General features: G+C 40.1%; 1 protein-coding gene across 12 annotated transcripts in view; it reads left to right on the top strand.

The window, feature by feature from the left end:
• Window positions 1-26,304, top strand: part of THRB (thyroid hormone receptor beta) — a 395,093-nt gene that overhangs the window by 108,702 nt on the left and 260,087 nt on the right. The window contains exon 1 of one of the 12 annotated variants that reach the window (XM_061194745.1): window positions 24,625-24,662. The exons of the other annotated variants lie outside the window; for them this stretch is intronic. The gene's annotated coding sequence lies outside the window, so the exon portion shown is untranslated. Of the gene's footprint in view, window positions 1-24,624; window positions 24,663-26,304 lie in introns of those variants that run through there. 12 annotated transcript variants of the gene reach the window in all.

Here is a 26,304-nt window from a genome sequence, read left to right as displayed (position 1 = left end):
CTTGTTATAAAGCAGAAACTAACACACCATTGTAAAGCAATTATGCTCCAATAAAGATGTTAAAAAAAAGTCCAAAAAAATACTATGTATCATTATCTCACTCTTTTATTTATTTATTTATTTATTTATTTATTTATTTATTTATTTATTTATTTATTTATTTATGGCTGCGTTGGGTCTTCGTTTCTGTGCGAGGGCTTTCTCTAGTTGCGGCAACTGGGGGCCACTCTTCATCGCGGTGCACGGGCCTCTCACTATCGTGGCCTCTCTTGTTGTGGAGCACAGGCTCCAGACGCGCAGGCTCAGCAATTGTGGCTCACGGGCCTAGTCGCTCCGCGGCATGTGGGATCTTCCCAGACCAGGGCTCGAACCCATGTCCCCTGCATTGGCAGGCAGATTCTCAACCACCACGCCACCAGGGAAACCCCTATCTCACTCCTTTTTATTGCTGAATAATATTCCATTGCACAGATATACCACATCTTTTTTATCCATTCACCATTTTGTGGATATTTGGGTTGTTCTATATTTTGGCTATTATGAATAATGCTGCTACAAACCTTTCTGTACACGTTTTTACATGCACATATGTTTTCATTTCTCTTGGGTGTATATTTAGGAGTAGAAAGTACTGGGTTTTATGGTACCTTTATGTTTAACTTTTAAGGAACTGTTAGACTGTTTTCCAAAGCAGCTGCACCATTTTCCATTCCCATCAGCAGTGCATGAGGGTTCCAGCTTCTCCACATCCTCTCTGACACTTTTGATGATAGCCAAGAATGGCCAGTTTCTGCATACACAATTCAAACACACATCATTAGGAAATGGGTGTGAAATAGTATCTCTTTGTAATTTTGGTTTGTGTTTCCCTCATGGCTAATGATGTTGAGCATCTTTTCATGGGCTTATTGTCCATTTGTATATCTTTGAAGAAATGTCTGTTTAGATCCTTTGCCCATTTTCTAATTGAGTTACTTGTTTTCTCATTATTGAGTTGTAAAAGTTCTTTATATAGTCTAGATACAAGTTCCTTATAAGAACTATGATCTGCAAATATTTGGCTTATCTTTTCACTTTCTTGAAGGTCACCACTGAAGCACAAAAGTTTTTCATTTTGTTGAAGTCAATTTATTTTTGTTCTGTTGCTTGGGCTTTTGGTGTTCTATCCAAAAAGGTTTTGCATACCCCCCAGGTAATATAAAATTTTCTCCTATACTTTCTTCTAAGAGTTTTACAGTTTTAGCTTTTCCATTTAGGTCTGTAATTCACTTTGAGTTCATTTTTCTATACGGTGTGAGGAAGGGGTCCAACTTCATTCTTTGGATGTGGCTATCCTGGAATGAGTTTTTGAAATAGCCTCCTCACTGATGGTCAGTGAACATCTTGCTGAAAATCAGCTGTGTGATGAACTTCACGGCACATGGGACATCTTTACGAGAAATGAATCACCAGAGAGTTCCAGCTTCTTTCTGCTCTACCCCAGTGAGCCCATACACCAGGCGAAAGCCTAAATGCACACCTGGAACTACCAGAGAACACTTGTACCCAGTCTCTGGAGTGAGGGCTCCCTACTGGGGGGGGGGCACTTAGGAATTAAGGAAAGAGTAATATCAATCATGAAAGGCCTCTGAAGGAGTTGAGTGCACTCTTCTGCACTGATCCACACAAACCCACTTAAACTACAGTGTGTGACCTCTAGGTCAGGAAGTGCCTGGCTGGATACTATGGTACTATTTGAGGATGCTTCATTGCCTTATGCTCTTTCCTGTTTGAATGAAAGAAGGACCCTTCCTGATAATAGTGAGTCAGAAATGATTTCCAGGAGGGTTATGAAAATGTCTTACCTGAAAATGCTTAAGAAAAGAGTAGATAGGGAATTCCCTGGTGGTCCAGTGGTTAGGACTCGGTGCTTTCACCGCGGTAGCCTGGGTTCAATCCCTGGTCAGGAAACTAAGATCCTGCAAGCTGCGTAGCATGGCCAACAAAAAAAAAGAAAAGAGTAGATAAACCATCCCTCCAGAAGGCCCTTGAATGAAATATTGTCCAAAGCAGAGGGGAGTATCACCCATCCCCAAAGTTCCGTGCTGCTAGGTGGGTGACAGGTAGGAATAAGAACAATTCCACCAACAAATAGGGAAACCGCTGACAGTCAAGCCACCAGACTGTGAGCCCAAGTTTAGGAACAAGTCAAGTTCCTTCTGTCTCTTCAGCTCCACAAGTATTGATTCTTGTGCACAGAGGTTCATCTTCCACAAACAGCCTCTCTGTGCTTGTTTAGGAAGGGAACATACATGACAAGGGTCTTACTTCGTACTTACTGCTAAGCTTTAGGTGGGCACATTAATGTGTGCTTTGGGGGACTGTGTTAAAACTTCCATCACTGCCCATAAATTCCCCAGGGAAATCCCATTTTACCCCAAGAAGGCAGCAAGGATTCACATAGACCTGGGTCCAAATTACACAATCTGGGTAATTTTCAGTGAGCTATTTAAAATTCTTTCAGCCTCATTCTCCTCTTCAAATTATAGGAATATAAAAAATATTTATTCATGGTCATCATTGGATAAACTGAGATAACAAATGTAAAATCCCTGGCCCCAGTTGGGAGTTATATATATTTTATTCCTTTCTCCCTTTCAGTACCAAAGACAGGGTGGGTCCTCAGTTTCAAAACTCCCATTTTGGACCTTCAATCCAAAGAATTACAAGGACCTTTAGTGAAAATGGAAGTTGGATTTATGCTTGGACACGTCAGATCCCTCTCCTTTATCATTCTGTTCCTTCAGTGGTCTTAAAGCCCTTGGCAGGCTATAGGACCTCACTTCATGGGGTCTTCCTGCCACCCTAAGAAAAACACTACTACTGTCCATGACTTTGGTGATCCATCTGCATTCCAGAGAACTACCCAGTGGTTTAAAACAGCAGGTATTTATTTTCTTTGGTCTGAATATGCGAAGATGAGATGCAACTGCCGTTTTCAGAAAAGCTTTCTTGGTCTATGTCATTTGGTTAGGTTAAGTGCTGGGATGTATTATGACCTTGTCTGTGTACTAACCTTCACCCAGTGACCCCAGCGATTGTTTATGCAGATATTTGTTGGCCACAAAGCTGAAACTAAGCCTGAGTTTCCCTAAGATGCTTTTTTGGGGGGTTTATTGTTCAGCAGGAGTATTTGTTTGACTGTCAGTAAGAAGGAGCATTTATCATGGCAAGTGTTTGAGGCTCTGTACAGAAGAAATTACTCTAAGGAGGCATGGGATCTGGCTTGGTTCTTCAAGTAACCTTGGGTGTTTAATCCTCTCAAACATTTCCATTGCCTCTGCGTGATATGGAGGTTCTGATCTTTTCTTCCATGGGCCTCCCTGTAATGTCCTAAAGGTCATCTGTAAGATACCAGGCCTGAAGGATTTCACTCCAAGAACAAGGTACACATTCAAGTAGTGGTGTCTCTCTTATTCGTATTCCTGAACCAGAATTCAGTCCGGTTGGTCTCTGGAAAAAACTCAGACGTTTCTCTAATGACAATGTGTCAAAAATTGGGAACAATGAATTTAAGAACTAGGAATGAGTAAGCATCCAAAGAAACAGTAATTCAATAAGGAATTTGGCATTTATCTTCATTAGCATATATGTCCTTTCTTAAAACTCTGTGGATATAAGTAGAGATATTTTTAAAAAGTAGAATAAACTACTTATTTTTCAAATCAAGAGAAAGCAGAGGTATATATAAATTCCCAGAAGTACATGTTCCAAACCTCTGAAAATCCTTTCTGGAATTTGGCCTGGTATATATAAATCTAGACGTGTGAGTACAAACGTTACTCATATAACTATAAATGTGTCAAGCCCAAACTATTTGATTTTGCAGTGCAGTCAGTTATAACTTAAGACATTTAAATACACTCCCTGTTTCTACTGGAGTTCAGTGCATCCCCCTGAAAAATGTAGGACTACTTTGCTTTATAACAGGAGAAAAGAAGCCACAGAGAGTTATTTGAGGATGATTCACAGTCGAATATAACTTTAACATTTTTAGGTGGAGAAATCCATCATGTTACTTTAGATTAATTTTAGAATTTTCATCTGGAAAACAAATTAGCCAAACCCTTAATAATTCAACAAAATAAAATACTACATATTTTTCCAAGACTTGGAAGAAATAAAGTGGGGATTCCCAGTTTAAATAAAACCTTATGCGTGGTTGTAAGAATCAAATGAAAAGATGCACATAAAAGTGCTTTGGACATGGCAACAAAATCAAACAGGGTACCAGGAGGGTTCCGAGAGCCTTGTGGTAAGGAGTCCGGCTTTGGAACCATGTGTCTCAGCTCCAGCGTGACTGCTCATGTGTGAATTACTTAGTCTCTGTGTGTCCCAGTCTCCACATCTGTAACATAGGGACCACAGTAATTCCCATCAGCACGTGTAAAATTCTCAGGATAAAGCCTGGCATATAGAAAGTGCTAAACTAATGTTGGTAATGCTGATGATAGTGATAATGAGGATGATGCAAATGTATTGGGGGAAAATGAGAGGACAAGGAGAAGAAGTATCTGTTTCTGAAAATGGGAGATAGACCAGCTGACCCCAACTGTTTCAAAAGGAGTAAACAGGATACTAGAAGCAAATTAGGTTTGGAATTAGAACAGAAAGGGATACCCAGTTCATAAATATATTCCAAGTTGAGATAATTGTCTTTCTTGGTACTGGTAGAAATATCATCAGCAGCATTTAAAACAGTTAAAACATGAACTATTTTGAGCAATCATTGCACATTTACTATGGAGCCGTGAAGTTGCAGTTTCAAAACACAGGAAGGGGGACTCCCTTGGCGGTCCAGTGGTTAAGACTCCGTGCTTCCACTGCAGGGGGCACGGGTTCAGTCCCTGGTTGGGGAACTAAGATCCCCCAAGCCATGCCGCCAAAAAAAAAAAAAGGGAAGAAAAAAACATAGTAAGGAATTATGAGATGATGACTTGGGATAATAAACCCTTTTATTGCCGCAAATATGGGCGGACAGCCTTATTCAAGAATGGTAGGCAACACAGCCTGACTCCAAGGAGAGAGGGACATCTCTCCACAAGACCTTTTCCAAAACTGAACTCTAGTTATTCTTTATGCCTTCGACCAGATTTTGCCCCCCATTTTCTAAGACAGTGCCTAATATTCCCTACGGGAAAGCCAGAGCCACCTGGGCTTTACCTTCCCGTGTCTATGACGCATGTCATAACAGACATATAACATGGAGAGCAGCTGCATCACTCTCCAAAGAAGCTTCCCAAGGCCAAGCAGCTCTGCCCGCTCACCTGCCCCTCCCCTTGCTCCCCTGCTGCCTCTGCCTGGCTGGACAACCCACCTGGACTCTGCCTGGGACGCCCCGTCCCTCCTTGCTGCCACAGGGGCCGTGTCACAGGCTGGGTGAAACGGCCCCTGAGCAGATTCAGCTCTGCTTCTCCACCAGCTGAGGGAAATGGCCTGCAGGGCTATCTCAGATCTGCCAGAATTATTCCAGCAATGCTTGGCAAGAGCCCAGGCTGTTAGTTCTTCATGCTAAAAATGGAGAATCAGGGCCAATATTCTTACTAGGATGGTCTTAATTCCAAGAGTTTAAAAATAATATATATATATCTATACACACATTACATATATATATACACATTACGTATATATACATATATATACACACATTACATATATATATATATATATATATATATATATATATATATATATATATATATATATATATATATATATATTCAGGGAGAGGATTGGGAAGCAGCTGGGCAGCCAGGCTGAGAGGCTGGATGAAAGAGCAGCTGTGTTGGTCTTAAGCCCTAGCTGGCTGCATAACCCTCGATATCTTTGAACTCTAGGCCCGAGGATTGGGGCCATAAAACAGAGCTAACAAGTGCTGAACTATCTGATTTCTTATGAGACATACAGAGTAGAGTTGACTGTTATGAAGTTTGCAAATGGACGTTATTGCAGAAATGCTTATAATAATAAAAGGCTAATTATAACACTTCCCCAGGTTCTGGGACTACTGTAATGGGGGAAGATAGCACACTCAAGACCCAGCACATCCATCAGAGAGCTGGCAGCATATCTACCAGAGTAAATACTCTGTTATATATGGTGATATTTCATCTGCTGACCGGCGTAATAAGTCTTGCTGGACAGCAGCTTCAGTTTAAGATAAGCAAAGCAAGCCTGGGAGTATTTTAAAGCCCTTTATGCATAGGTATATATACCTAAAGTAGGTTTCAGTCAGAGAGTAGAGGGGGCATCTCATGCCTCTTGGTATCTTCCTGGTGTCTTATGATTAATAAAATTCCTAGCATTCTGCCTGGCACATAGTAACTGACCGAGAAATCATCAGTTCTGTCCCTGCCCCCTAGCATTTTGTCATCAGCGGGAGATGGCTTGGCAGACGGGCCATGGGGAGAATTGAGTGCCAAGAGTACACAGTCTAAACAAAATCAGGGGGACTTCCCCGGCGGTCCAGTGGTGAAGACTTCGCCTTCCATTGCAAGGGGTGCGGGTTCGATCCCTGGTCAGGGAGCTAAGATGCCACATGCCACGAGGCCAAAATACCAAAACATAAAACAGAAGCAATATTGTAACAACTTCAATAAAGATTTTTTTTAAAAACATGTATTACATTAAATAAATAAATAAACAAAATCAGTGGGTTTGGTAGACAGATGCAGCCTGGGGATGGTATCTCTAGTTCCTCCTTCCAACCAGATTGTCACCTCTGTGGCACACCTACGAAGACATTTTTGAACTGTCATTGGTTACCTTTTATTCAATAAGAGCTACAAAAGTACCAGTAGACCCAACTGCGTCTCTTACGGACACTCTAAGACGGTGATTCCCTTTAGTGAGCGCCGCTGAACAGAGTCCTACTTGTGGAGTATTGCTTACGGCGGCAGCGATTTTTAGAAACACCGCCAAAAGCCTTTAATCCTCTCTCCGTTGAATGTATCTTTGGGGTTGTTGTGGTTGTTAAAACCCACCTTTTGGCAGAGAGTGGAGTGAGCCAGGAAAAGGGGGAATTGAGGTAGGAAACAGTGTGTAGAAAGTTCCTTAGAAAAACCCTGGCCCCTGTGTTACATCTTGCATTCCATTAGAGAACCACGGGGTAGAAACAAAGCACAAATCTGGCTGAGAACCTGAAAGGCAAGTTTCAGCAAGAGTGAATTTTTAACAGCTTCAAAGAGGGGGGTAAAATGAAATTCTGACAACCTTAACTACACTTCTTTCTTAAAGCATTGCTATAACAATAAAAGATGAAATGTCAACAGTCACGTACTATTCTAACAATAGTTGATAATTTTTCCTCCTTGGGAGCGCTTGCCCTTGTACAGTTTCAACTCTGTATTTTGACTGGCTGCCCAAGGACAGCAATTACTTAAGCCCTTTACCTGCACTTGGGCAGCGCAGCCAGGACCTGTTCGGCACCGCTGAGTCCTCCAGGGTTTTGCTCTTGGTGACTTCGGCCAAGCAAATGAGTCCTATGATATGGGCTACCTACTGCCTCTGCCTTTTAAACCACTCCAATTACCTGGATTCATCTCTGAGCCTTGGAACCACACTAATGGCCATGTCTTCTGAAAAGGAGAACCCAACCTCTTTCTGTGTGTCCAGAAAACATCTTCTTGCATCCGAAAGTCACACAGAATATAATAGAAGAGTAGGCTCTCCTCATGGTTGGCACAAGTACTGAAGAGGGTCTTCTATTTAATTTTGTTCGCTCACCAAGCATGCTTGGAACAACTGACCTATTCACCCACCTAGCACATCTGCTAGGGGAGAGCTACCGAGATGACTACCATACAGACCCAGCCAGCAAAACTCCAGTGTCCTCAGGGCTGGGCAGCTAAAAGAAATGAACGAAGGGCACTGGAAGGACATGGGGGTGGGCTACACAGGCACCATCCAGTGGAACACCGTCCCTCGGCTCCAGCTCTCAGTGCCACGTGCCAATGCTGGCCCATTACTGCCAAGCTTTCGGCCTTTTCAAAAGAATTTTTTTAATGTTGATAAGTTCACAATTTTTAACCCCTGAAATGTCAACACCAAACTTTCTAGAGACCAAACTTGGCTCACTGGCCAGTAATTCTTCTTCTCTGAGTTATGGTATGTGCTGTCATCAAATTCTCTCCCATCTTCATTGTCTTTGGCTGTCACAGTTTAGGTTCTGGGAAGCAGATTCTGAGACAGTGTTTATCCAGGAGGCAGTTAATTGGGAAGGGGTAGAGTGGGTGGTGTTCTCGAGATTAAGACCTCTAGTAGGAAAGAGAAGGAAAAAGCTTTGGATAGAGAGAAGTTGAGCTGCAATGCAGTTTCAGTGGAGGTCTCCTTCAAGGAGGACAGAACCCGGGATGGCCTTGCAGAGCTGCTCCAATTTGGAAGATGGGGCCAGGCCTTTATACACTGCATAGACCAGTCATTGGATGTGGGTTGCTTTGGGAAGGGGCATGACTTTGAGGCATGAGGTTCTCTTCAGCTAAAGGAATATCCATAATATCCATCACGGCCAATAGCTCTCCCAGAAGCTGGGGAGCCAGGCCTTCCTCCCTGCAGGGGGATCTGGGTGGTACATCACAGCATCCATCACAGTGGTAGATAGACTTTTCTGCATGTCTAGTGTTGCTTCTGAAAACAAGGTCTCCATCATCTTTGACCTGGTCTGATATCATGCCCTAGAGAAGAGACACTCTCACGTTCACTGCTTTTCCTTTCAGTCCCATCCTTTCTCTGAACCTGTTTCCCTCCCTACTTCTTGCTGGCCTGCCTGCTTCCCATAGAGGCTATTGGAACCGAATTCCTAAATCCCCTGAGGAATTCCTAGCCCCTTGATCCAACCCCAGAGACCTATAGTATGTATTGGGGACATTTGTAAGCATAGAGGTTCAGTCTAAGTATACGGAGATGGAATAGAATGACTCACTCATTTTTTCAACACTTGCCTTTTGATGGCCTACTATGTGCCACGCGTCGAGCTATTCACCTTGAACGCATCGTGATCCCTGTATGCAAGAGAATTAGGTTTTATTTGGCAGTGCAGGTACGTAAGCAGATAAATACAGTGGTGGGGGCCCTCGTAGGGGTGATCACGAGTGTTACCTTGGAAGGCCACTTGGGTTAGAGACCATGATAATCTTGGTGAAAAACAATTCACTGAGGCAATGCCGATTGGGCCAGAGAGGGTCAGGTTATAAAATGTGTCAAGGAGGTAGAGTCTGCAAGACCCAGGGAATACTAGCACATGTGAAGAGTGGGGAAGTGAGGACCCTAACATGCTGTCCAGGTTGCAGACCTACGTGGTCGTAGATTGGGAAGATGTGAATGAATGATGGGATAACTGAGGAGAAAATGAAGACCTAAACATACGCTGCTGATAATTCAGGTGTCGTTTAATACTTAATAACTGTTTATGGAATGTGTTCCTCCCTGTGAAATAAGGCAGGCAGTCATTAATAACTCTCATAGATGGTCATTTTTTGATAAATGTAATTAGAGGCATGGCCAGTGTCCTATGGAAGCACAAAAGAGAGGAAGGCTTTAATCTCAGTTGATGAAATAGGAAACTCTTCTTGAAGTCGATAATAATGATTAGGATAATGATATCAGTGGAAATAATAGCTTCTCTGGATGCTTGTTCATTATGAGAGTGAAGTACTTTCTCATGTCTGTCTCGTTTTAACTCAATTCGTCCTCTCCACAGTCCTGCAATATAGATACTGTACCGCCATCCTCTCTGTATAGAGAAGAGGAAACTGGGGATCTCAGAAACATGAAGCGATTTGCCCAAGACAAGAAAGTGGTGGCCCTGGGATTTGAAGCCAGGTTGCCTGAAGCCAAAGTCTGGTGTCTTATCACAAATCCATCCTATCTCCTGCTTGAAACTGATCTGGAAATAAACATGGGAGAGGGGAGCAGTCAAACTGAAGTTAACTGTCTTTCAAAGATAGGATGCTATTTTGCGTCTGGGGGGAAGTGCAGGAGGTTTGACCAAATGTGAGGTACAGAAGTAGGAGCATGATTTGAAGGTTAAGTTTGCGAAATTAGATGACTGTCTCTTCCTAGATGGCTTTAAATGCTGAGCTTAGGAGTTAGGGTTTTATTCTATGTGAAGTGGGGGACCAAAGAGGGATGTGAGCAAGGACGTGGTAAGAGCTGCGCCGTGAACCATAATAACTCTGTTTGGGAAGGGGGGGGGGGTCGATAAATGGAGACACTGGAGGTGGGTGAATACACAGAAGGAGGAGAAGGAAGCCCCTGAATGTTGGCGAGGCTCTTTGTCAGCAGGACGAGGACAGGGCCAGTAGAAGGAAATGGAAGGGAGAGGCGTACTGGAGGAGGGAAGGAAAGGATTTAGTCATTGCATCGACTCAGGTTTTGAGTTTGTGATATTGGGACCATGGGATGCAGATAAAGCTGGATGCAGAGAGAACACGTGTGCAGTTTCAGGTTGTGAGAAGGGAGGTTTGGGCCTTGGGAGAGGCTCTGTCTAGAAGTCTCGGGAACCTCCACTTAGAGGGTTCGATGGACACTGGGGTTTGGATGGCATGGGTTTGAGGTTATTGAAGAAAAGGCATCTAGGCTGTGAAGTCTGAAAGTAGACATTGAAAGAGAGGGTAAAGAAGGTGATTTTTTTTAAAGTCGTATTATGCATCGAATGAGTTGCTGCTGAGGCCACAGGCTGTGAAAGAAGTGTGTGGACTTTCAGTTTTAGGGTAAGAATTAATGTTTAAGATTGGGGAAAATGTCTCAGAAGGGCAAGATTGACACATGATGATTTATCTCAGAATCTTCCGAAAGCCCAGTAGGTCATGTCCACATGGGAGCACCGTCTGACTTCCCACGGCCAGTGATGAACTCGGGGAGCCAATCGTCTCTGTCGTTTGTTGGCTACTCAGTACATACATCTTTCTGTTAAGCCATCATAGTCTGCGATTTAGTTCTGACTTGTTTAAAGTGTGGATTATTACTTTTATTCTAATGACATTATAATTGCAGATTCATTTTTACTATTCAAAAGATACAGTTTAAAACCCCAAGGATTTAAGGCAGATTATGCTGGATGTAAAAGGAGGAAGGTATTCCCCAGTATTTAGAGGGTGGCAATACCTCCAACCCTTCCAATGCATACAAATTGTGTGTGTGTGTGTGTGTGTGTGCACGTGTGTGCACACTGTAGTGTATTTTATTGTTTTCTGGGAATTCTTTAATAATTTGGGGGCTCCCCTAGATACAAGTGGGAATGTCAAAGCCAAGACTGAAAAGAAATTTCTGTTGCAGAAATTTTCACCTTAGTTGATTCTCCCAAGTAGCAGGCTGGTCATCAGTTGTCTTTTTCTGATTATTAATAAAAATTCAGCATTTCAAATTACATTCTCATTCTCCAGCAGATGGGGCCCCAACTTTAGGACATCTGCAGAAAACCATTTATGATAGAATTCTTGTCATACCATAAAATTCTTATTAGACCTTAGAAATGGCAATCAGGTTGTGTCATGTTTCTTGCTAAAGATTACTCTCCCCTAGCCTTCCAGAAAACAGTTGTACCTTTACTTAAATTCTATTTTGATCGAGGTATTACATTCACACAGTGCACAAATCACAGATGTATGGCTGATGAATCTTTACCTGTGTGTATGCCTGTGGAACCACCAGGCAGATCAAGTGATAGAACATCAGCACCTGGAAGGCTCCCTCCGTCATGCACTCCTTAAAGGTGACCTCTGTTCTGACCACTATGCCATTGGCCAGGGACACATGGGTTTTAAGTGCAATGCTTACATATCAATGAATTCTGAAATGTGTTTATTTGCATGTTCTAGGAAATACTCTTGACTTCTTTCCAGAGGTCACTTGTACAAGAGGAACTCTCACTATTTGAGTGACTAATCCTGAGGCTTTTGCAATCAGAAGTGGCACACTCTATTTATACCAAGGGTGGAAATTATACTCAGGATGAATGATTTTATGGATTTCTGCCCTCTAAGGGAGGTCCTAAGTTCTCACCATTTTCACAGAATCAAATCTCTCCTAAATTTTCCCCTCCTCTCACCTTCCCCCACACCCAAGGGTTCTAGTTGGTGTTATCTTTTTTTCTTTTCTTTTTTTTCAATTTTATTGAAGTCTAGTTGATTTACAAGGTTGTGTTAATCACTGCTGTACAGCAGAGTCATTCAGGTATACATATATATACATTCTTTTTTTAATATTATTTTCCATTATGGTTTATCATAGGATACTGAATATAGTTCTCTGTGCTATAACAACAGTGGGACCTTGTTGTTTATCCATTCTATATACAATAGTTTGCATCTGCTAATCCCAGACTCCCACTCCATCCCTCCCCCAACCCCCTCCCCCTTGGCAACCACCAGTCTGTTCTCTATGTCCATGATTCTGTTTCTGTTTCATAGATAGGTTCATTTGCGTCATATTTTAGATTCCACGTGTAAATGATATCATATGGTATTTGTCTTTCTCTTTCTGACTTATTTCACTTAGTATGATGATCTCTAATTGCATCCAGGTTGCTGCAAATGGCATTGTTTTGTTCTTTTTTATGGCTGAGTAGTATTCCATTGTATATTTGTACCACATCTTCTTTATCTGTTCATCTGTCAATGGACATTTAGGTTGTTTCCATGTCTTGGCTATTGTGAATAGTGCTGCTGTGAACATAAGGGTGCATGTATCTTTTTGAATTAGAGTTTTGTCCAGATATATGCCCAGGAGTGGGATTCCAGGATCACATGGCCACTCTAATTTTAGTTTTCTGAGGAACCTCGATACTGTTTTCCGCAGTGGCTGCACCAACTTACATTCTCTATTGAGTGTTATCTGAATGAGATTTCTTTATAATTATATAAATCAATTTCTCTTATATGAGTAATACTTTATAATACTTCATCTTCTCCTAATCATTCTTATGTCCCACTCCAGAAGTTCTCAGAGTTCTTACAGTTTCCAACACATAAGAATACAGAATTCGATAAATGACCAGGCAAGATCATCCCTCTTATTGAACGATTCAGGAAGCCTGAAAACAATACAGAATCGTCTTGTTTTCTTTCTGCTCCCTAGGGCTCCTTCCATAGGGTTGTTCTATGATTGTGCTGCAAGTCCAAACTTGCCCCTGTTTAGAAACCAAAATGAAAAGTTTGAGGCTCATTTCTTCAACAAACTCTGATGAATGAAGGGATGATTGGTGGTCACATATTAAAGTGGCAAGACTTGGTGTGGCCCAGACTGCTGGTGCTGCTGAGACAATTCTCCAGACTAAACCAACATCAGAGAGAGACTAGCGGTAGTTAAGTAGAAATAGAGACCAAGAAAGATCTCTTTGGTTATTAATTTCAAAATTTTTTCCCTGGTTGTTGAGAGTATGCCTTTTTGAATTGTTGTAGGAGCTGGTAGTTCCATCAAGAGAAGATGCTCTAAGGTGAATTGGGTTAAAGAGATTTCTTTATTCATTAATCAAAGTCAAGAGAATCTTGTTTCCTCCACATTGTTCCTTTCTGTGAAAAGACAATGGCAATGTGACTGAATTCCCCACCTTTCTTTAATGAGAAAAAAATGTGTGTTTGCATGAGTATACACCTTTCTTTAATGAGAAAAAAATCTAGCACCTTTCTTTAATGAGAAAAAAATGTGTGTTTGCATGAGTATACAAACACACATAAGAATGCTTGTGAGAACTGTTTACTCTACACTTAAAATAGACCTGAATTGAGTTGGCAAGAAAAGAGAATTGTGTTCATAAGAAGCTTTGTCAAAGTTACATTTATAGTCCTAGTGACAACATATTAAGAAACTATTTAATTACCCATGTTGACAGAAGGAAAAATTTTTAAGATACACTTGATCTCATGTCATCAACAAGAAAGTAATAGTTATGTTATGGCAATTTTCTTATTCCACGTACCTAGTAAAAATGTAAACAAATGCAAATATTTAAAAGAAAAAGTGAATCTTTTTACTTTTCACTCCCATCTATTCCCTCAGCCCCAATCCCTATTAGCTATGGCTATTATCTAATAGCCATAGCTAATAGTTTCTTCCAGATATGTTTAATGCAAGTACAGAATGGAAGGATGGATGGACGGATGGGTGGATGGATGGATGGCTATATAGACTGAAATACATACTTACTTATTTCATTTCTAAGTCACCTACCTTGTTGAGGATTCAATGATGAGCAAAAATAGATACACTATCAACTTTCCTAGAGATTATAGTCTAGCAGAGGAAAATAGGTATTAATCACACATAGGTAAATGTATAATTATAAATTAAATGCAACCAAAAAGGAGCATGTGAGTTTCTTTGAGGAAGGGACAATGGTGCTGAAATCTGAGGGAAGAATGGAAAACTGAGTTAGATTAGAGGGAAATGTTCCAGACAAAGGTATGTTCAAGTCTGTGTGCCAGGAGCACCAGAGCCTGTTCAGAGTGGCTGAAGTTAGACTGAGAAGCGTGGGGAGAAGTACCTAGTTGGACTCCAGTTAGGCGTTAGGAAGCTATTGCACAGCGTAAGGGAAGGAACGAAGGCAACTTGGACGAGCACATCGTTGAAGAAAAATGGAGGCATTTCATGGTATTTTGGAAACTAAATTCCACATGATTTAGTGATGGATTGGATGTAGATGGTAAGGAACGAAGCAAGAAACAGATACTCTTTGTTTGTTGGTTTGTATACGTGGAGTTATCCTACAGTCATTGTTCTGACTCTGCATTTTTTCTCTTAATAATATGTTTTGGAGAGTCCTCTACCACCCCTCTCCCCCCACCCCCAGTTTCAGTAATGTCTTTTTAATAGGCTCACTATATTTCATGATACAAATGTGTCATAATTCTTTTCACGAGTACCTCATTGCTAAACAGAGATTGCTTTTGTTTTTGTTCTAATTGGGGGGAGGTATTTCAAACAATAGTACAATTTAAAATAATATACTGATACTGTACATTTGTGTTTGCAGACTTAGGCAGATACGATGTGCTAAATTCCAACCAGGGTAATTGTTGGGTTAAAAAATGGTACACTTAATATTTAATAGATATTTTCAAATTGCTCTAAAACAAGTTTACAGCATTTTATACCATCACCAATAATTTGTGAGACTGTGTGGTTCCACATACCATCAACAACTTTAACAAAGTTTTTAAGTTTTGCCAGTCTGATCAGTACTAAATCTCTTTGTGATTTGTCTTCCTTTAAAATAAGTTTGAGTGTATGTGTATGTGTGCATGTGTGTGTGTGTTGGCCACTAGTACTTATTTTTAGTGTGACCAGCTTGTTCATAATATTCATCCATTTGTCTAATGATATTTTTTTTATTTAAAAATTTTTTTTATTGAGAACATAAGTTCCTTGTCTAACAAATAGATAAAAATAAATCAAATATATAATCATCACCGTAGATGCCACAGATACCAAAAAGGCATTTAACAAAATTTATCAACTATTTTCCCCCTGATTTATTTAATAGCTCTCCAGAAGTGGTGTTCTGGTCTTTATTTTGTATTCTGAGCTCTACTGTCTCTCTTTTCTGTTCATTCTTCTATCTTTGCGTCTCATCTTTGATTCATTCTTTCATCAAATTCATCATTTTTAATGTCTTCTATGATACAAAGTATTCATTATAGAATTTTTCTTCTCTTTCTCTAGAATGTATTTTTCATCAGTCTCTATTTGATACCTTTCTCTCTCCCTCCCTCTTTCCTTCTCTCTTTTATTTCCTCTATGTTTTTTGGTTTTTGCATAGTTGCTATGCCATTGGTTTTCATGTTTCTCATATTCACGTGGGACATGCTAGCTAGACCATCTCTTTTCCCAAATGTTGTATCCATGAACCACACTTATCATCCCATCTGCTCTGAGACCTGTTTATATTCTCTTAGAACTTAAGTTTGAAGCCTGGGTATTACTAGGATTTTACTTTTGCTTGAAGGCAGAGAAGAGGATTCAGGTGGGAGACATGGACTGTAACAGCTGATGAATTTGGGCTCTACTCTTTGTTCTGCAGCTTTATTTAGCATTTCATACTGGTATATTTTTTAAGAAGGGACATAGTTGAGTCCTAACAGTGGGAACCCTTGGGTGCAGACTATGCTGTAATTTGGAGAGAGTTTTTGGAGCTTTTGATTTTGACAGAGACATGCACTTGCTTCCCCAGCTTCAGCTCCCCCTTCCAAAGAGTCATTCTCACTTTAGGTGAGTCACTATCATGGTGGTGAGTCAAGACTCCTACTCTTAAAGCTTATTCTGTAAAAAATATTGTGCCTACACTGCCTATTGACCCCTCAAGAGTGCTGCCCTCTGAATCCTGGGGCATTTGTGAGATTTCCCCCAAATTTGTTCAAGTCTCCCAGAACTGCTTTCTTCTCTTAGAATTGCTTTGGAGTTAGAGAGTAATTACTTTTGGGTCTCTACACTGTTGTATCCCTCTTTCCCTGATCAACATCTTTAAAATATTGTTTTGCTAGATTGTATTTCTTCCTTTGTTTGAATGTTGTTGTTGTTTAATGTTTGAAATTTTTATTCCTTTTACTAAATTTGGAAGAAGGGAATTTTGGTTGTGTGACAATGGCTACATCTTTTAGCCTTTGGGGTTCAAAAGTTTTATCTGCAAAATGGGAACAAGGAATTGCTACCCTATCTGCTTTGGAGGGTCAAATTAGATAATGTATTAGAAAGCACTTTGTGATAAGCAACCTAACATTACACCACAAGGAACTAAAAAGGAAACAAATTAAGCCCAAAGTTAGCAAAAAGAAAGAAATAATTAAGATTAGAGCAAAACTAAACGAGATAGAGAGTAGGAAGGCAGTAGAAAATATTTTTTAAAAAACTAAGAGGTGGTTCTTTGAAGAGATTTTTTTTAAAAACTGACAAACCTTTAGCTAGACTACCAAGGAAAAAAGGAGAGAGGACTCAAATAAGTAAAAATTATAAATGAAAGCAGAGACATTACAACAGATACCACAGAAATATAAAGGATCATAAGAGACTGCCATGAACAATTATAAATCAACAAATTGGACACCTAGAACAAATGGATGCATTCTTAGAAATATATAACCTACCAAGACTAAATTATGAAGAAATAGAAAAGCTGAACAGACTAATTATGAGTAAGGAGATTGAATCAGTAATCGAAAACCTCCCAGCAAAGAAAAGCCCAGGACCAGATGGTTTCACTGCTGAGTTCTACCTAACACTTAAAGAAGAATTAATGCCAATCCTTTGTAAACTTGTCCAAAAAAAACTGAAGGGAAGGAACACTCCCAAACTCATTTTACAAGGCCAGCATTATCCGAATACCAAAGCCAGATAAGAACACTACAAGAAAAGAAAACTTCAGACCAATATCCCTGATTAATATAGTTGCAAAAATTCTTGACAAAATATTAGGAAATTGAGTCCAACAGCACATTAAAATGATCATACACCATAATAAGTGGGATTCATCTTGGAATGCAAGAATGGCTCAACATAGGCAAACCCATAAAAATGCTACATCTCATTAATAGAATGAAAGATAAATATACAGTCATCTCAATAGATGCAGAAAAGCATTTGACAGAATTTAACATCCTTTCATGATACAAACTGTCAACGAATTAGGTACAGAAGGATTGCACCACAGCATAATAAAGGCCATATATGACAAGCCCACAGCTAACATCATACTCAATGGTGAAAACTGAGAGCTTTTCCTCTAAGATCAGGAATAAGACAAGGGTGCCCACTCTTACCACTCCTATTCAACATAGTACTGGAAGTCCTAGCCAGGGTAATCAGGCAATAAAAAGAAATAAAAGCCATCCAAATAGGAAAGGAAGAAGTAAAATATGATCTTATATATAGAAACCCTAAAGACTTCATTAAAAAACTGTTAGAATTAATAAACAAGCTCAGTAAAGTGGCAGGATACAAAATCAACATACAAAATCAGTTACTTTTCCATACACTAACGACAAATGATGTGAAAAAGAAATAAAGGAAACAATCCCATTCAAGATAGCATCAAGAATAATAAATACTTAGGAATAAATTTAACCAAGGTGATGAAAGATCCATACACTGAAAACTGTAAGACATTGATGAAAGAAATCTAAAATAAATAAATGGAAGATAAATAAATGGGAAGATATTCTGTGTTCATGGATCAGAAGAATTAATATTGTTAAAATATGCATACTACCAAAAGCCATCTATAGATTCAATGCAATTTCTATCAAAATCTCTATAACATTTTTCACAGAAATAGAAGAAACAATCCTAAAATTTGCATGAAACCACAAAAGACTCCAAATAGTGAAAGCAGTCTTGAGAAAGAAAAACAAAGCTGGAAGCATCACACTTCCTGATTTCAAACTGTTCTACAAAGCTATAGTAATCAGAGCAGTGTGGTACTGGCAAAAAGCAAACGTGAAGATCACTGGAACAGAATTGAGAGCCCAGAAGTAAACCCACACATATATGGTCAACTAATACTTGACTTCAATAAATGGTGCTGGGAAAACTGGATATCTACATGCAAAAGAATGAAACCAGACCCTACCTTACACCATACACAAAATTAACTAAAAATGGATTAAAGGCTTAAATGTAAGACGAGAAACCATACAAATCCTAGAAGAAAACATTGGGAAAAGACTCCTTGACATTGGTCTTGGGTATGATTTTTTGGATATGATACCAAAAGCACAAACAACAAAAGCAAAAATAAATAAGTGGGACTACATAAAGCTAAAAAGGTTCTGCCCAGAAGAAGGAATGATCTGCAAAATTAAAAGGCAATCTACAGAATGGGAGAAAATATTTGCAAATTATATATCAGCTACAGGGTTAATATCCAAAATATACAAGAAACTCATACGACTCAAAGGCAAAAAAAAAAAAGCAAAGAAAAGAAAAAGGAAAAAAAATTCGATTTAAAAATGGGCAAAGGACCTGAATACAAGAATACCTCCTTTTATCGTGCTTTGCTGTATTGAGCTTCACAGACATTGCATTTTTTTTGAAAATTGAATGTTTGAAGCAAACCTACATCAATTAAGTCTATTGCAACCATTTTTCCAACAGCATTAATTTTTAATTATGGTGTGTACATTGTTTTTCAGACATAATACTGTTGCACACTTAACAGACTATGGTATAGTGGAAACATAACTTTTATATACACTGGGAAACCAAAACCTTTGTGTGACTTGCTTTATTGTGACACTTGCTTTATTGTGGTTGTCTGGAACTGAACCCACAGTATCTCCAAGGTATGTCTGTAGATATTTTTCCAGAGGGAGTATACAAATGGCCAACAGGTTTATGAAAAGGTGCTTAATTACACTAATCATCAGGGAATGCAAATCAAAACCACAGTGATATATCATTTCACATCTGTTATTACGGCTATTATCAAAAAGACAAGAGATAACAAGTGCTGATGAGGATGTGGTGGAAAAGAGAACTCTCATGCACTGTTGGTGGGAATGTTAATTGGTACAGCCACTATGGAAAAGAGTCTGGATGTTCCTCAAAAAACTAAAAATAGAGCTACCATATGATCCAGCAATTCCATTTCTGGGTATATAGCTAAAGGAAATAAAATCACTGTCTCAAAGAGATATCTGCACCCCAATGTTCATTGCACCATGATTTATAATAGCCAAACATGGAAACAACCTAAGTGTCTGTTGATGGATGAATGGATAAAGAAATGTTATATATAATCTGACCCCTCCCTAACTCTCTGTTTGTCTCCTCCTACTCTCTTCCAGTTTCCTGCAATTTCACACACACACACACACACACACACACACAATGAAATGTTATTCAACCAATAAGAAAGGAGAAAATCCTTCCATTTGTGACAGCACAGATGAAATTTGAGGGTATTATGCTAAGTGAAATTAAGTCCGACAGAGAAAGATAAATACTGTATGATCTCACTTATATGTGGAATCTAAAAAAAACCAAACTAACTCATAGAAACAAAGAATAGATTGGTGGCTGCCAGGGGCAGGGGTTGGAGGAAAGGGGTGAAGGTGGTCAAAGGGTACAACCTTCCAGTTATAAGAGAAGTAAGTTCTGGGATCTGATGTATGGTGAGTACAGTTAAGAATACTCTTTTGTATACTTGAAAGTTGCTAAGATAGTAGATCTTTAAAGTAACTATGTGGAGTGATGGATGTGTTAACTAATCTTATTGTGGTAATCATTTCGCTATATATATATATATATATATATATATATATGTAATCACTTTGTACACTCGGACTTACACAATATGTCAATTATATCTCAATAAAACTGGAAAAATGTAGCAAAAAAAAAAAAGATGTTTTGTGAGCTGTAAAGTTCTTTAAAAATGTAAATTATTGTTACCATTATTTGCCTAGATGGGACACACAGAGACAAAAGTAGAGACTAGGATGATATATTCTGAGCACCAAAATGATAGAATGTGTGTTCATACAGTTAAGCATTTAGGGCTGGTAGGTAAAGTGAAATGGACCCAAAAGGAATAGGAATTCTGAGACAGACAGGAGTAGGGAGGGTACAAATAAAGAAATGGTGGACGAGGGCACCCGGTATGTTTAGAGACCACTGAGTCTCACAATTTCATTGAAATCGCAGGAAACTGGAAAAGAGTAGGAGGAGACAAACGTCGAGAGTTAGGGAGGGGTCAGATTATATAGACCTGACCCAGGAACCAGGAAGTTATTATGAATGTGGGATAAAGTCTGGCTTTGACTTTGAAAACCTTAGGAGATAGCTTACACTCTATGTTTAGGGGTGATTCTCTGGCCAGGGCATGTAGGAAACAGTGAAGATGAGGAGAAACTGAATGAGGGTGTTCCCTACGAAGGTGAATCTGGTGTTTGCACTCAGGTGTAAACTTGCTGTACCAGAGTAGTTACCCATAGGGGCCCCCTTCCCTCCAATGCTGCTTGTGAAGAAATGACGGTAAGAGTTGTCAGGACCTTGACCAAGGTTAAGGAAACGGGCAGGTAAACGAAGGGGCCAGTGGCAGGATATGAAAAAAAAAACAAACAAAAGAATTGGTAGAAATTGATGCATTCAAGTAGGAGGGGGGAATAAAAAGGAGAGTGTGAGAGGTGGGTCCAGATTTTCTGCTAGAGAAACTGGGATCATAGTGGTGACAGTGATTTCAAAAAAGAGATATGGGGGAAACTGGAAATAATATGGACGAGGAGAACAAAAATTAGTTTGCTGTGGACGGTTGAGCTGGAGGTGTCAGTGAGGCTGCAGACTGATTTACCACTCCTAGACTTGTATGATGGCGTGGAGGAGTTGTGCATCATGTTTATCAGACATTCACAGACTGTGCCCAGCACTGCGAGGCCACGTGGACGTGACGTGACATATGGAGCCGTGTCCCAGAACCCTCGTGCCGTATAGGAATCACCTCATCATGCTTTCCACTCCTAGACAGAGCAAATAAGCAAACACCCCAACACGTTCTCTTCTAGCTCAAAACCCTTCCCACTTCAAGGTGTTCCTCCTGGCTTTAGACACGGGTCTCTTTTCATGTCAGAGAACATTCTCAAGACTTTTGTCCCCTCGGGGGCTCAACACCTAACAAATAGCAGTTGACCTTCCTTATCTCTCAGTTTGTGGCTTTCTGTGACCTAATTGGCCACCTTTCTCGATAAGTTGTAAGAAAAATAAATTACAAAATAATGCCTATAGTTGTAACATTTAGGGTACAATTATGAAAAGTTGCACATATATGAATGTAGAAATGAACACATAATCGTATGTGTAAAGGTATATGTGTAAATACATGTACATATATACACATATACATGTACATGTGTATACACACATACACACGTATGCATCCAAGGCAGTGTTATGCTTAAATGCACAGGCTTTGGGATTAGGCAGGGCTGTGCACCCCTCATCTATAAAGTGGGAATAATACCTGCCTCAAAGAGCTGTTATAAGGTTCAATGAGATGATGATTATAAAATGCTTTCAAATGATTCTGGCATTAAAAGCAGACAAGAAAGACTGGAAAAGATATACTCAATTGTTAAAAAACAGTTACATTTGACTTGCAGAATTTTGATTTTTTTTCTTTTTTGGCCGCACCGCGTGGCATGCAGGATCTTAGTTCCCTGACCAGAGATCAAACCCGTGCCCCCGGCAGTGGAAGCGAGGAGTCTTAACCACTGGACCACCAGGGAAGTCCCTGGTTTCTTCTTTATATGCTTATCTCTTACCTAGAAAAAAGATTTTCTCTGTTATCCATCGTAAAAAGACAAATGAAGATAAAACTGATTTTAAAAAATTTTTATTAACGAGTTTTCTAGAATAGCAGTTACCAATAGGGAAAAAATTCAGACATGTTAATTAATGAGTTTTTGAGTTCAAAATTCTCAGTTCGTGTATTTCCTATCCCTGGCACCTTCCTCGTGTCTCTTTGAAGGCCTTTCTCAACGGTTCCCCTTTGAAAGAAGAAAGGCTTGGTGGCCCATTGTACTAGGACCATTGTCACCCAGCCTTGAAGAAGTGACAGGCCATCAGGTCAGCAGACAGAAACCCAGTATTTTTATAGATTGCTTGGCTTTGTCTTCATTTATCTTTCTGTTTTCTCACTTCTTAAGAACTAACCTTTCCCGGATCACAAGGCTGAAAGATGAGTGGCATTGTCTCTTTTCAAATACAATAGGAAGCTCCCACTAAACATATGTTTTCATTAAAACAAATCAGAAGCTACCTTTGGATCTAAAGCAAGTGCTTATTCACTATGGGACTTTCAGATCCTAACAAATGCATAGACGGCCAACAAATATAATTTCACTACATTTATCCAAATATTTGCACAGTCTTTTCTCCTTTTTTTTCATAAAACATCAGTCCTAAATCATCGTGTGTAATTTTATGTATTAGTAAGTGGAGATGTTAAGGGATTAGATGAAAATCTTCAAGAGATAGCAGGATTGAAGGAAAACAGTAATCCCCTTACCTGATTCAGTCTGTGCCTCGTTCACACTGAGTTCCTCTTGAGCCTATGCTACTGTATGATTGAATTGGTTTAATTCAACCTTGTAAACAAAAGGAGAAAACTTGGTCTAAGAATTAGCAAATGGGGGCATTGGGAGACTATATGAGCTTTTTCTTCACTTGGTCACTGGATTCCTGTATCTCTCATCTTACACCCTTTCTTTGTTGGCTTGAACAAGACACTTTTATAAATCAGCATTAACCTGTTATCTAGCTGACTTTGGAAAGTCCCTTATTTCATAGACTCATGAAATTTTGTAGCTAGAAGGAGCCCGAGAAGGCCTCCCTTCTCAGTTTACGGGGCCGGGAGGGCGGGAGTGGGGGAGGTAAGAGATTTGCCCAAGATGATAGAGCTCTTTAACAAGGAGCCAGGACTATCCATTTGCAGCTATCAGATGTTGACACTGTCACCAGGAAGTTACATTGTGGGTCACAGTCTGCACGGTCAAGCATACGTGCCACCCTGAGCCTCTAAGGCCCTGTCTGAACTGTTATTGCTTAATAATCTACAACGAGGACGCTTCTGAATCCCACCCTACCGAGTTTGCAACATCCTATGGATGCAACTAAATCCTAGGGCACAAATGACATCATCATGGCTGCATCTCTGCTTCCTCATCTCTTGACCAAGGTCACTTCACATAGCAGGTGGGATGCCATCAGCACCCCTACTTACACATCACACTAGTTGAATGCCCACATTTTCAGGGGATAGGTACCAAAGAGGACTCTCATTGGCCCAACTTGGGTCATGGGTACATCCCAGTGTCCAAAAAGTAGGACATTCTATGTCTCCTGGTCACTTGGCCACTGGTGAGCATGGAGGGCCCTGGCTAAACCAAACAGAATGTGTTCCTTTATAGGAAAAAGTCCTCTTGCTATACATTTGTGTTCCTGGAAGTAGGAGAAAGACATGCCAGGCAGGCGGAAACAACTATCCACTTCAGGGATCGACCACACAGCAGGTGCACTAAAGCTTTTATTTGATGGAGGCAGTCGTGGATGTGACAACGTGAAAACATTGGCTTTTGTCGTTCTTTAGAGAGGGTTGAATTTTTACCTGGCAGGCATTTAGTCTTCTGGCAGATGAGCTGGAGCTAGCCTTGGCTTTAGGCTTTGTTGGGGACAATCTAGAGTGGTCATTACTCTAGGACTAGAGCCGTCCTTCTAAGGTATTGCATTTTGGGGGTCTTAGCTGAATCTTGGGAGAGTTGAGCAAGGTCTCTTTCCTCTGGCTGGCTGGAACCCCATCTCCTGACAGTGTGCAACCTTCAGAAACTCTCCTTACAGAACAGCTGTTTTGGCTAGACCTTGGGTATGCTCTGCTGAATATTTGGCTAAAAGCTCAAGGGAACCTCTGCATATTTCAGGAGTTCTTTCATTCTGCAGCTTCTTCAATACCCTGCCCCACAAGTTCCTGCTGTATCCGCCACCCGGATCTCAGTTTCCTCCACCCAGCTGCTCTCTGCTTGGACTTCCCTTCCCTGAGCTGCAGCATGAAAAGTGCCCCCAGGCAGAAAGCCAAGAGAGCTCATCTCCCGAATGCACTATCTGTTGTCCAGTGCCTGAAACTGTGGCTTCAAGACTTGGTCCAGGTGTTTTTTTGTTTTTTGTTTTCTGTTTTTTTTAACGTCTTTATTGGAATATAATTGCTTTACATTGTTGTGTTAGTTGCTGCTGTATAACAAAGTGACTCAGCTATACATATACATATATCCCCATACCCCCTCCCTCTTGTGTCTCCCTCCCACCCTCCCTATCCCACCCCTCTAGGTGGAAACAAAGCACCGAGCTGATCTCCCTGTGCTATGCAGCTGCTTCCCACTAGCTATCTATTTTGCATTTGGTAGTGCATATATGTCCATGCCACTCTCTCATTTCATCCCAGCTTACCCTTCCCCCTCCCCGTGTCCTTAAGTTCATTCTCTACGTCTGCGTCTTTATTCCTGTCCTGCCCCTAAGCTCTTCAGAACCATTTTTTTTTTTTTAGATTCCATATATATGTGTTAGCATACGGTATTTGTTTTTCTCTTTCTGACTTACTTCACTCGTATGACAGACTCTAGGTCCATCCACCTCACGACAAATATCTCAATTTCGTTTCTTTTTATGGCTGAGTAGTATTCCATTATATATATGTGCCACATCGTCTTTATCCATTCATCTGTCGATGGACACTTAGGTTGCTTCCATGTCCTGGCTATTGTAAATAGAGCTGCAATGAACATTGTGGTACATGACTCTTTTTGAATTATGGTTTTCTCAGGGTATATGCCCAGTAGTGGGATTGCTTGGTCGTATGGTAATTCTATTTTTAGATTTTTAAGGAACCTCCATACTGTTCTCCATACTGGCTGTATCAATTTACATTCCCACCAACAGTGCAAGAGGGTTCCCTTTTCTCCACACCCTCTCCAGCATTCACTGTTTGTAGATTTTTTGATGATGGCCATTCTGACTGGTGTGAGGTGATACCTCACTGTGGTTTTGATTTGCATTTATCTAATGATTAGTGACGTTGAGCATCCTTTCGTGTGTTTGTTGGCAATCTGTATATCTTCTTTGGTTGGTCCAGGTTTATCGTTGCTAACGTCCATTCATCCCTTAGAGCAGGTGTGATGCTACAGCTGAAGCACAAATAGATTTGCTCCATCACCAAGCTCGGCTCTATATGCAAGCCTACTTTATATTCACAGAAAGTTTCCCCAAAATGCTGAGGACAAGTTTAAGCCCCTGTAAATGAGTTATGGGAGCTGGTAACTTAATCTGGGGTCAATCCTTTGTGAAAAGCTAATAATTCCTTCCTAATTTATGTACATTTCTGTAAATTCTAATATTTATTTATCTCTTTATTTTCTTTTAAGTGGGGATACGATCATCCGTTGAAACAGCTTTGGAATAAGAGAAAGAGAAATGGACTTAGAGTCAGAATATCTGGCTTCAAATCCCAGTGGACCTCAACATCCTTGGGCTTGAGGTTGTCTGTAAAATGGGGGTGAAAATACCAACTTTTTAGACTTGTAATGATAATGTTGAGAATACTTTCCAGACTTGTTATTTTCTGTTAATTGTAGTATAGGAGACTAGACAAATTTAGAATTAGGTGACATGGAAACATGTTCTCGAAGTAGCTTTTTTTCTTTTTTTTTCTGTATAGCTAAATGTAATATTAATAGAATGTTTGAACATAAAGCATTTCAGAGCAACCAAAAAAATTATTATTTAAAAGGAAGACAG

This window comes from Eubalaena glacialis, chromosome 6, assembly GCF_028564815.1.
Source record: "Eubalaena glacialis isolate mEubGla1 chromosome 6, mEubGla1.1.hap2.+ XY, whole genome shotgun sequence".
Classification (NCBI taxonomy): Eukaryota; Metazoa; Chordata; class Mammalia; order Artiodactyla; family Balaenidae; genus Eubalaena; species Eubalaena glacialis.
Note: the sequence above shows the minus strand (reverse complement) of the source record. Positions and strands in the feature narration are given on the sequence as shown.